At 42.1% G+C, this 11,701-nt stretch overlaps 1 pseudogene; it reads right to left on the reverse strand.

The window, feature by feature from the left end:
* Positions 1-6,978: 6,978 nt before the first annotated feature.
* Positions 6,979-11,013, reverse strand: LOC125306542 (annotated as a pseudogene).
* Positions 11,014-11,701: the final 688 nt, after the last annotated feature.

Genomic DNA, 11,701 nt, shown 5'->3' on the forward strand with positions numbered 1-11,701 from the left:
CCATAACCACTCATTTCATTTATCGCGCCACCTAGTTAAAAATGAAAAAGCAAAAATGAGATGTTGTAATCACAATATCTCTGGCTGACATGGTCAAAACTGCACGAAATTGAAAGTGTAGGATCATTATGACACCTTCTGAATGCATGCCATGGACTTTCGTTCATGGGGGGGCCATACAATAAATTAATGTATGTGTACATTTAGTGACTGTACACCAACAGATATTTCTGTGAATATCTTGGGAAACGTAGGGCCTAGGATGACCACTTTTTTGTGTATTTTTGCCTCCAGGGGTCATGTTAACCCATTCCATATGCACACATGTGCATAAACAGATACACACGCACACACATACATTCACAGTAATCATACGTATGACACATACACACACAGTGGACATATAAGTATAAGTATATATACTCTTTTGATCCCATGAGGGAAATTTGGTCTCTGCATTTATCCCAATCCGTGAATTAGTGAAACACACTCAGCACACACACAGTGAGGTGAAGCACACACTAATCCCGGCGCAGTGAGCTGCCTGCAACAACAGCGGCGCTCGGGGAGCAGTGAGGGGTTAGGTGCCTTGCTCAAGGGCACTTCAGCCGTGCCTACTGGTTGGGGTTCGAACCGGCAACCCTCCGGTTACAAATCTGAAGTGCTAACCAGTAGGCCACGGCTGCCCCCAGTAGGCCACGGCTGCCCATATGTACGCATGCATGTACATTCACACACACAGGCGCACACACACAAGCACATGCACGCACACACACACAGACACATAAACACGTACACACACACATGCATACAATGAACATGAATTTCTCAGAATTATGAACAGGCAAGATGGGGGTGGGGTTGTATAAAATGTGTATATATATATATATAACCACTAAATATATATATATATATATATATATATATATATATATATATATATGCAACAACAGCTACTACTACTATACTATATAATATATAAATATACTTTACATTTAATGTTTGTTAACATTGTGAAATGATGGTGATTCACTAGTCCCCTACAGTATTTTGAAGGAAGGAACCAGTTCTGTATGCATTATTGTAAAATATGGGTTAGGTTATTGGTAAATATAACGCACACGCACACAAACACATAAATGCACATACACACACCCTCACACACATGCACCCACACATACAAGCACACCTACATACACAAACACAAACCTCTGTTTAATTGCTATTTGCAATTAAAAGTAATATACGAGCCTAGCCACCTATCTGAGTGGAATGTGTTTCAATCGGTATATATTGTGCTTCATGTGAATGCTTAGTTTAAGGGAAATAGATTATTGAAGACTTCAAGACTCACCAGTCCCATTACACAAAGGCAAAGACCACATTATACTTTTGTCCATTTTCCAAATCACAGTTAGTGCAGCCAAAATGTCAAAATGCTCTGGCTCTCAGTTTATAACGGGCCATTAGGCTAGAGGGAACCGGATAACTGTGCAATCTCCTCCAGCCTCGTCTTTGTTGCCTTCATGATTTCCTTTTAAAAGTTTCTTATATTAAAAAGTAGATATCAATTATCAACAATGACAAGCCAGTCAAAACCGTTCACTCTTTCTATCCCTCTCATGCGTGCTCAGACGCGTTCCCAATTAATGGAGTAGCATTACGTTCAAGTTAGATCTTAGCCTAATGGAGATTGAGAGACAACCCGAAAACTATAATTGTTATGTAGCATGCTGTTGTTTTTCAAGCTGATGTTTTTCAAGCTGTAAAAATGAAAGAAAAGATATGAAGACATAAGTTTTGCACAAAAATATTTCACAGGCCTTGGTTTTAAGACCCATTGATGATATAGACAAGATTTGTTTGATGATGGTAAACGCACATCTTGTGAGGTGCTCACGATGGCAAATAATCTTTGAATTTAGAAGAAGTAGAAATAGAAATAGACAAGATTTGAACAAAATGTGAGACAGTACAGCAACAACCTTATCTGATTTTACACGGAATGACCCATATATTAGATTAGTCATGGCATATTTCAATGAAGAGATCAGGGCTATCTTTACATCCAATGCGGACTCTGATGTGGACATTGAACCTGAACCTGCACCTTAAGGAAAGTGACTCCTCTGACGAGGAGTTACCTGACAATTTGACAGCTCTGGAGGATGAGGTGTCGGAGGACACTGGATGACTGGGATGTCAACTGGAGGGAAGGAAACTTTTGTCCGAAAAGTGTCAACTTTACCAGGTCTGTGTCAGGGGTTAGAAAGCACCCTGACAATCCGACGGAGGTCAAGTGTTTTTAAAATGTTTATCACTTCCTCCACTGTGGATACTACTGTATGTGACATAGACCACGACTATGCCCAGGCACAACTGAGGGACGGAGAAGTTCAACTGTGTTGGAAAGCTGGCAAAGTGGGTGTACACCGCGATAACTGAATTTGATCTCTTTTTGGCCGTGTTAGTTCTCAACAGAGATTACTGGACCACAAATCCCCTGCTATCCACACCATTCTTTGCTACTTAGAGCATGACCTCAACTGACCCCCTCCAAAGAATTAGATCTGTTTTGACCCCAATTATCAGGCCTAATGTTTAATGTGAAATAAAATAAGTAGCCTAAAAGGCAACATTCAAAACTAGAAAATGCAATTCCAGGGAATTACCATTGCATGTAAATGCAAAAAAGCTGCTGTGTATAACATTATATTACTTACAGTATGATTATTCAGATTACATAGTCTTACAGTATTCTTGAAAACCACTTACTTGGTTAGCTTAGAGTATATGACAGTCAGTAAAAATAAATTGTCAATTCAATATTCAACATTCTTTGTTTTAATACAGAAGAATGATACTCAGAATACACTAATGAACACTTACCAATGTAAGCTTGAAGTAAAAATCACAGTTGTGTATATTATATATACAGAACTTGATAATGCCAATCATATTATCCTAAGACAGATCTATTTATCAGTGGTAACTCTGAACTGGCAGCAACAGCTAGAGGCCTCAGTTAATGGTATTAGGTCAAATTTGATGGTGATATATACACTGAAGAATAAAAGAGTCAGCCCTTCAGATGATCAGTTTTAGACAGAACTTAGGTTAGAATCTTTTTTTTTCACACAGCACAGCTCAGGTCTAACAGCATCTAAGAGAGGTCTAACAGCACAGCTATGTTTCACAGATGTTACAGCACAGGTATGATTAAAGGTATGAATGGTTGACAAATATGATTCACAGGTATACATGTTCCATATAGTTAGTGATATATATCTCAGAATGTCTCAGTGTAGATCTCAGATAAGTCTCAATATGGTTAAATGGTATGTGCAGATATGTTGAGATATGATCACATGTTTGTAAGAATGTATGTTAGTAGGTATGTTGCTAGCAACATTGTCAGAGATGTATGGTTGACAGGTGTGCACACAGACAGGCACACGCGTAATGTCATACACGGTCATCACCACTGGTCTGGTCTGGTCTGGAACCTAAAAGGCAAAAGCAAACAAGTTTAACAGTTATACCAAAACAAGGAATGTCTGCAATTGTACAATTGTTCAATACAACTAAGGTATTTAAGTGAAGTTGTTACATTACATTAGGATGACTCATTATAACCTAACGACTAACATGGTAAACAGTTTAAGCTTTTTAAACAATTCTCTCAACAATTCTAGGACAATTAAACAAAAAAGGTAGAGTAGGCCTACAATACAATTGTTGCACCATCAAGCTACTGGTAGTTAAATACTAGCCTATAATATTAAATTGCAAACAAAGCAGAATTCTGTGTTTTATTGTTTTCAGTTTTAGTATAGGTGATAGCTAATCATATTTTTTTTTAAATATAAAACGTAAACAGCTTAGAAAACTTTGCAGGCAAAGGGTCTGTTGTTGCTGTTGATAATCATATGAGTAAGGACGGATCATTCTGATACTAAGTATCTTGATAACCAACTGCTATAATTTAAACAGCTTGCAAGGTCTGTCAGCCACATTTTTTCCTACAGATTACAATGTACTACAACTGGAAAGTTTGATTCACGTGCCAGGCTACACTTTAATTTATACACCAGAACAATGCAGAAATGAGTAGGCCAAGTAAACATTGTAGCCTATGTTGACTACACAAACGGTACAGCTGAACTTCTGTTGTGTGTTTTAACAAGACTTTAGTCGTATTGTCCATTTCCTAGCAGTAGCCTATCCATGGCTTTCATACGGTCCCTTTCCACAGGAGTATTAATAAAGCACCAATGCATTCATAATCTAGGTGCTTGATTGTCTGTTGAAAGGGACCTGATGAAACCCATCAATAGACAAACTATAGTATACCGTGATGGTGTTTACTTAGGCTACGTAAGAATCAGGAGTGTAGAATGAAACGTAGCCTGGCCTATTTGATACACAAACAAGCGGTGTACAACGTTAAACATTTGTTAAAATAAAAACAGGAGCATATATTTGTTAACTTTAACTAAAGTTATAAGCTATAACGTTATGACCATCAACAAGTAACGTTAGCTAACGTTATTCATACCATGAATGAAACCCATGATGGGTTTCATCAGGGGCCTGTACTACGAAGCTGGGTTAGCTTATCTGGGTAACTTCGAGAGTAACTTGATCACGTGTGGCGTAACTTCCCGATTAACCCGTACTACGAAAGGTGGATAGGTTTTAACCGAGGTAGCTGCCATGGCAATTTACGCTGCATCTCAAACCTGCTCCGACCAGGTTATGTTCTTGGTTAACCCGAGGTATCCGTTAACCACACCCTTTATAAGTAGGCTACCACCCCTCCACTAACAATTTCTCCCGAGACATGTCGGCGTACCTAAATGATCCATACGACATTGGAGCGCAAATCGTGAGGGACTCTCTTCGCAGGGCGAGGGGTTTTAGAGACAGAAAATATATATAGCCTACCCGGACGATATTCTCTATGAAGATATAGATTGTCAGCCGAGGGAATTCGTTACCTTGTCAGATGATCAAGGAAGACGTCTCATAGCAATGCCCGTACGTGGACATTCATGTATTCAATCGGTGATGCAAGAATACTGTATGTCCGAAAATAAATCGGACATAGGCCTACAGTATGCTGAACATCTGAGCAAGAATAGCCTAAAATAAATCGGACATGGCCTACAGTAGGACTAATAAATAAAAATCACCATTTTAACAAACTTGTTGAATTGATTGTCATATTACTGTACCCTGCACATAAAGGCTACACATTTCCACAGCACCAGAATCCGACCGAATGCCTCCCTCAACCCCCTCCATAATCGGCCTTCCACTATTATTTGCGATGGCCAACTCCTCTGCTACTGTAAAACACTCTGGTGCCTTTCCTCCTACAGTAGTGTTCGAAGACACCTGTTTCTTGTTAGCTGTAAAACAGAGGCCAAGTGAAGGCTATAAGCTAGGCCTACATGATTTCATAATTAAGAAATATTAATGAAAGCTATAACTATATAAACCTACTATTCTGAATAATGTTTTTGTGTTTAATTTTCACCTGCTGCCATGTGCGTTGGCAATGGTGTTGCATCTGAAATGTTCACAGGATTAGACATAGACTAAATCAGTCAATGGGGGTTACTTAAACATTCAATTATCCTTATTACTGTAATCTATATGCCCACTTCTGAATTGGGTTGCATCTGTAGGCCTTTCTATGAACTCAAATTAGGCTATTTAATTATTTCAACTCATTTCAGACATTCCGCAAGCTACTAATCCTCCGTAACACATATTTGAAGAACATGTGGGAATAAAACTTTACTTTTAGGCATTTAGGCTACCCGATCTGTAATACGTTGCCAACAGCCTTGCTTTGCTCACTGCCGACGTATTTGATTTTTGTAGAGTGGGTTTTAATTCCTCATAACTTGTCATAATAATTGTGCATTCCTCATCCGTAAAATAAGGTGATCACGTCATCATTGAAAGTGGTGACTTGCGCTGCAACCCGCCCCTTTTATGTGAATGCGCACAGGTTAACCCCGGCTCAACAAATCAACTTCATAATCAGCGTCGTAGTGCCGATTAACACCACTTAAGATAACCAGGTTTTGTCAACCCTGGTTTAACAAAGTAACCCTGGGTTACATCTGGGTAGGTTAAGCTCCCTTCGTAGTACAGGCCCCTGGTCCCTTCACACAGCCTAGCCCTAGGCTATAATCAAGCACCACGAAGTCTGCATTCATAATCTATTCTAGGTGCTTGATTCTATACACCTGTGGAAAGTGACCTGATGTTGAATAGAACCAGAGCCTAGTATCTGTAGGCCTACATCTCTGGTTTACGTTAACGTTCTAGTTAAAAAGCTCCTGGTAGGTAGGCCTAATGAACAAATGTAACGTTAGTGCATTACGTTTGATTGTCGTTAGCTATCGAAACCTACAGCTAATCGGTCACTGTAATGTTGACGACATATTAACGTTGATTAACAGTGGGTTTCCTTACATAATACATATCAACGCAGCAAGTAACGTCAACTATTTCACTAACGTTACCTAACGTTATAACGTTAGTGTGGTAACTTGTATAATAACCAGGACCACAAAGGATGTTGTACCGAGTGGTAGCTTTTATATGAAATGTAATCACATGAATGCTGTAGTATAAGAGCGCTAGTGGAACAGCACATTCTTCTTATAGGAGACTTCCCTAGAACACATTTTCAAGGAGGCAGTGCAAAACTAACTATCTAAAAGCATAGACTCCACCTAGTGGTAAGAAATGTAATTACTATTCGTAAGTATACAACACTCCTCCCCTACTAAATTCCAAAATTCTCCCAATGCAAATAAACTGGAAAATTTAAACTAATGTGGTGTCATTTCTATCTTACACATTAACTCATTATACTTCTTCAAAACACAAATCATATTATTTGGCATACTCTTACAATCTAGCAAATTCACATTCCACTGAACACATTCAGATTAATTAAACATTCAGTCTATCTGGAGGCTTCCAATCACGCTGTGACCTGCGAACTATCTCCGGTGCTGTTGCTGGCACAGCTGGTGTAGGTGTTTTGGGTGGATCTGGTATAAGAGTCACAAGAGGGGTCTGTGTGTCTGTGATCAATTGTCCATCCTCTCCCGGGGGCACAGACATTTCTTCAAGTGACTTTTCCTCTGGTGAAGCTTCCCCAGTACTCACCAAGGGGAACTCTGAGGTGCTACTGACCTCTGGGCCTGTATCATGACGCAGGCGTACGTGGTCCTGATGTCTGCGGAACACTCGTCCATCAGTCAGTTCTACGACGTAGGAGAGAGGACCTCTTTGTGTCAAGATAACCCCCGGCAGCCATTGCTGATTAGAGTTATTGCTGAAATTCTTAACGTAGACATTGTCACCTGGTTTCAGCTGTCTCTGTCGTGCATGTTGATCGTGACCTTCCTTCTGTCTTTCCTGCTTTCTCAGCACAGTAGCCTTAGTGTCTGGGCGCAGCAGGTCCAACTTTGACTTAGGCCTACGTCCCATCAACATCTCTGCTGGAGTACGTGCAGTAGTGGTTTGCAGTGTAAGGCGATATTTAAACAGGAAACGTGAAAGTCTGGTGCTGACCTTTCATCCTTTTTAGACCCTCCTTCACTGTCTGGACAGCTCTCTCTGCCAATCCATTCGAGGCTGGGTGGAAAGGAGCTGTACGAATGTGTCGGATGCCATTCTGTTCCATAAACTCACCAAACAGCTCACTGGTAAACGTCGGACCATTATCTGTGACTACTGCATCTGGCAACCCGTGGATTGCGAACACTTGTCTGAGCTTGTCTATGGTTAAGGGGGCTGTTATGTTGCTCATGATGTGAGCGTCTATCCACTTGGAGTGCACATCCACTATTATGAGGAACATCTGCCCCATGAACGGACCAGCAAAGTCCAGATGTAGCCTTGACCAGGGGTGGTCTGGCCACTCCCATGGCTGCAAAGGGGCTGGTGGCGACATGTGTTGATTTGACTGACATTGTGTACATGCCTTTACCTTGTTCTCCAGGTCTAAATCCATTCTTGGCCACCAGACGTAGGATCTCGCCAGGCTCTTCATTCGTGACACTCCTGGATGGGTCTCATGTAGTTCTTCCACGATGTGTGAGCGTCCTGGGGGAGGTACAACTACCCTCGAACCCCAGAATATGCAGCCATCCTGCAGGCTGAGTTCTGTCTTGCGTTTGGCATATGGTTTCAGTTCCTCACTGACAACCACACTGGGCCAGCTCTGCAACAGGAAAGTCTTTACTTTGGACAGCACTGGGTCTCTCTCTGTCCACTGCTTGACCTGGGCTGCCTTCACAGGTGTCTCTGACAATTTCTCTAATGAAAAGACAGTCTCTGGAGGTACGCATGTTGAGACAGGCGCCTCCGGCAATGGCAGGCGACTCAACGCATCAGCGTTTGCGTTGTCTTTTCCAGCTCTGTATACTATTGTGTACTGGTAGGCTGACAAGATTAGTGCCCACCGTTGGATTCTGGCTGACGCTAGCGGCGGAATGCAGCGTGTTTCACTGAACAGACTCATCAGTGGTTTATGGTCAGTGTGGATTTTGAAAACACGTCCATATAAATACTGATGAAAAACGCTTTTTTACAAAAAAAACAATAGCAAGACCTTCTTTGTCCAACTGTGAATAACCTTTCTCTGCAGCCGTCAGCGTCCGTGAGGCGAATCCAACAGGTTTCTCTGAGCCGTCTTCCATAACATGCGAGAGGACCGCCCCCACCCCATAAGGCGACGCGTCACATGAGAGAACAATGTCTTTATCGGGATCATAGTGAACTAACAGTTTTGCTGAATGAAGGAGCTCTTTCACCTCCTTAAACACTTTCTCCTGCTCCGCACCCCACTGCCACTTTGTGTCATTGTGCAGCAGCTTGTACAGAGGTGCTAACACTTTTGATAGATCCTGCAGGAACTTCCCATAGTAATTCACCATGCCTAGAAACGAGCGGAGTTCTGTGACGTTCTTTGGGCTTGGGGCGTCCTTGATAGCCCTCACTTTGTCCTCCACTGGGCGAAGACCCTCTGCTGTGATTGTATGTCCCAGATACGTCACACTTGGTGCCATAAACACACACTTTCCACGTTTCAGACGCAGCCCTGCATCTGAGAGTCTCTTTAGTACCTGCTCTAGGTTTTCAATGTGCATAGCCTCAGTAGCCCCCGTTATTAAAATGTCGTCTAAATATGCGGCTACATGAGGAATCCCTTGCAATAGAGTGTCCATTGTCCAGTGTCCACAAAAATAGCGGGACTGGACGCTACTCCAAACACTAGGCGATTGTACTTGAATAATCCTTTGTGTGTGTTTATTGTGACAAATTCTTTTGATTTCTCATCAAGAAGTAGCTGCTGGTAAGCGTGGCTCATATCAAGCTTTGAGAACAGTTTACCTCCAGCCAGTGTTGCGAACAGGTCATCCACCCGTGGCAACGGATACTCCTCCAGCTTTGAGACTTGATTCACAGTAACTTTATAGTCACCACAGATCCTTGCGGTTCCATCAGGCTTCAACACGGGAACGATAGGTGCTGCCCACCTTGAAAACTGGACAGGCTCAATGATGCCCAGCGCCTGTAAGCGTTCCAGCTCCTCCTCCACTTTGCTTTTCATTGCATAGGGCACCACTCTGGGCTTGAAGAAACGTGGCGCTGCATCAGGATCTACATGGAGCTTCACAGTGACTCCCTTTAGTGTGCCCAGTTCGTCTCTGAACACATACTTGATCTCATGCCAATTTAGCTTAATTTTGCGTAGCCAGTCACGGCCCAAAAGACTAGGCCCACTACCTTTAGCTATGACTAGTCTGCCTTCAGCCCTCTGACTTCCTACTGAAATGTTCACATGTAACACCCCCAAATGAGGTATGGCCTGACCCGTGTATGTCCTTAGTTTGAGATTCAAAGGCTTAATAGGAGGTGGCTTATGTCCCCATGTCCTCCTGTAGGTCTCCTCACTGATGACCGATGCTGTAGCCCCAGAATCAACCTCAAACTTAATGTCTTGTCCTTCAACAGTCACTGTTGCATAGTAGGGCATAGGTGGTCCCTCATCAGTGTCCACTGTAAACATGTTGAATGCACACGCGGCCTCTCCGTCATCTTCCTTGACGTGATGTGTGTGTGCTTGAGCCTGTCGGGCTTTCCATGTTTCATTCTTAGCCTTATTTTTAGCACTCCTGCACTTTTTAGCTAAGTGTCCTTTTTTACTGCAGGTATGACAAATCGTTTCTTTAAATTTACAGTCATTAGCCCTCCACACCTAAAACATTCCACTTTCTTTGATGACTTTGCAGCCTCTTTGTTCACGTGGTGCACAGCCACTGACTGTGATCCAGCCTGACCCTTTTGAATGTCTTTGGCATTATTTGCCGCCATTTCCAATACGAACAATATTTCTAGCGCTTTCTAGAAAGTCAGTGGTGGAGTTTCCCCCAGCAAACGGCGCTGTATGGCGTCATTATTAATGCAGCATACTAATCTGTCACGGAGCATGTAATCTAAGACGTCCTTAAAATCACACTGTTCTGACAGTTGCCGCAATTCTGCAACAAAATTAGCTACAGACTGACCTGACTTCCGAAAATGGCTGTGAAATTTGAAACGTTGGACTATTACTGACGGTTTTGGATTGTGGTGATTCCCGACGAGCTTGACCAGTTCAGTATATTCAATTTCCCCCGGTTTCTTCGGTGTAGCTAAGTTCCTTATCAGCTTATAAGTCTTAGCTCCACACACACTCAGGAGAATGGCGCGCTTTCTAGCCTCCTCTGCAATTCCATTTGCAGCGAAAAAGTGTCCCAACCTTTCCTCATACTCTGTCCAGTCCTCGTCTCCTTCCACAAATTCACCGATAGTCCCAAACGTAGCCATTTGAATACTGTGCTCTTCTCCTTGTCCTTGTCGCTCCTCTACAGCCACTGGCGCTCTGATTCTCTCTTCACCGTGCTCCTCTGCACTGCTCGAGCTTCCACTCATGAAGATAGTCGCAAGTTTGCTAGCTAGCACACTGTGTTTAACTAACACTGAAAACAAAACGCGATAGAAAAACAATTCCAGTTCACCTCGTCGCCAAAAATATGTGGTAACTTGTATAATAACCAGGACCACAAAGGATGTTGTACCGAGTGGTAGCTTTTATATGAAATGTAATCACATGAATGCTGTAGTATAAGAGCGCTAGTGGAACAGCACATTCTTCTTATAGGAGACTTCCCTAGAACACATTTTCAAGGAGGCAGTGCAAAACTAACTATCTAAAAGCATAGACTCCACCTAGTGGTAAGAAATGTAATTACTATTCGTAAGTATACAACAGTTAGTTTAGTTATTTGTGACCCATCATTTCATAAACGCTAACGTTACATAATGTTTGACGACATAAATGACTCAAATACCAAAAACCGGAACACTTACCTTGTCTGTAATTAGAGAAATGTGCCTCTGAATGAGAGTTTTACAAGCAAATAAAGTGACCACGGCACAGCAGGCGAAGACGTTCAGAAGATTCACAGCTCTAGTGGTAGTAGGCCTAGTAGCTCGCGTTCAGCTGTTGACTGTTTTCAGCTGCAGGTCACGTCATAATGCTAAAAGTTGCCGCCACGGCGGTCAATGTTAACTCTATGAGAATTTCTTGCTCTTTTATCATAAATATCTAAAAAAGTAT

Source organism: Alosa alosa, chromosome 13 (assembly GCF_017589495.1).
Source record: "Alosa alosa isolate M-15738 ecotype Scorff River chromosome 13, AALO_Geno_1.1, whole genome shotgun sequence".
NCBI lineage: Eukaryota > Metazoa > Chordata > Actinopteri > Clupeiformes > Clupeidae > Alosa > Alosa alosa.